Here is a 1,827-nt window from a genome sequence, read left to right on the forward strand (position 1 = left end):
TTGAGTAGTCATCTTTAAATATGAATGATTTGTTGATTTCTGTCACCTGCTTTCACTGAGAATAAAGCCACTGAGTTATCTGTTGACATGTCAAAAACTTAAAGAGCAAGCCTGGACATGGAAAGCAGATCTTTCTCTCTCTCTAGTTATCTCTGGCTCTTAGTTTTGTCTGTGAGAAGTTAAGCAAGCTCTGGATTCTCTTGGTTGCTGTGCTAATACTATGCAGATGGTCTTCTCAACCCTGAGACCCAAGCAAATGGAATGAGAAATGAAGTTCACATGTACAAGCATTTGTCTCATCGAAACAGTGTTTGGCATAAACTCTATTGCTCCTATTTCACTTTTATTTCTGCCCCAACAATTTTTCATTGTCTTCTTATGCAATGGCACACTTCCTAAATAGTACTAGGTACTTGATCGACAAATAGAAATTATTGCACTTAATAAAATAATGACTTTAACATTTTTCAGGGAATACCTAATTAGAGGTTATTTGTACAATGATCATTTGGTAACATAATTGAATAGTCAGGTACGTTCATAATTATCCAATACATACTGTGCTCACTCTACTTCAACTTCTGAGTAACTATCTAATAATTCTGCCAAGATGACTTTCTTTCTAATCCTAGCGCTGCTTGTGTGATTCGCAAAATAGCAAAGAACCAATTCAGAGTTCATCTTTATTACTTCTTTTTGCTATACGCTATTTCTGGAGGTGCTAAGTCACTGTAACAGAGTTATTAAGTAAACCATCAACGTAAACCTTGAAAATATTTGTTATTTCGACTAAGCTTTTGGTACTGGCTAAAAGTGTGCGCAAGCTATGTACATTCACAGAGTTACATTTTTGAGGGGAGAGTAGCAAACACAGAAGTTCTTGATTCTAGAGTCAAAGGTTACTGGAGGCCACACTGACCACACGCACCGTTACAGGCCAGTCGGGATACAAGCCAGTCTGTGGTTCCACTTTTCTATTTTGATTTTAACCTGCCTCTTTCCCTCCCAAGGTCAACATAACTAAGAACCAGTGATGACTACAGAGGCTCCGGATCCCCACCTACCCATCCAGTGAGAACACTGACAGTGCCCACCTGACAACCCCTCTTAACGTGCTCCCCTAACCTGGGAGGAAGGAGGGTAGAGGCTGGATTTCATGACCTCTGTGGTAAAGTGGACATGTGGAACTACGTCCTCTTTGTGTGGGTCTCACATTGTCAGCACCAAAGTCAAAATCACAGTGCACACTGCAAAATCACAGTGCACACTGCAACAGGTAATGTCTCATGATGTTACGTTAGGGACATTCTGAAAGGTGCCTCGACAGTGTCTCCTTCAGCATCTTTGACAAAACAATGAAACATTCCCCACATTTATGTGGCACTTTGCAGTTGGCAAAGCTCTTTCACTAGCATCATCCCATTCAACTCGATAAGGATATAATGGGTGGGGGGAGCTTAATGTTTTCAAAACAAAGGGCGAACAAGCTCAGAGAGCTTCAGTGACTTATCGAGGGTCACATAGTAAATGGTAGATTATTTTACTGTATGTCTAGGGTCCTTTCCATGATATGACACAGATTGTAGACATAGCAACAAGTAGCACTTTTGGAGATAGCTGTAATTCCTTGAATAGGAATAAATTTTCATTGCACATGGGAGATAAAGCTCAAAATGGAAGTCTTCCTCTGAGAGTGGGAAAGCATTAACAAATGCGTACCATAGGCCTTTGCATATTCAAAATATTAAACTTATTCGAGGATCATAGATTTGATTTAAGACATGGTACTTAATAGAAAAGTTCTAGATTGAAGTTAATTTTTGTAAA

The sequence above is a fragment of the Propithecus coquereli genome, unplaced genomic scaffold (genome assembly GCF_000956105.1).
Source record: "Propithecus coquereli isolate 6110/MARCELLA unplaced genomic scaffold, Pcoq_1.0 Scaffold161, whole genome shotgun sequence".
Classification (NCBI taxonomy): Eukaryota; Metazoa; Chordata; class Mammalia; order Primates; family Indriidae; genus Propithecus; species Propithecus coquereli.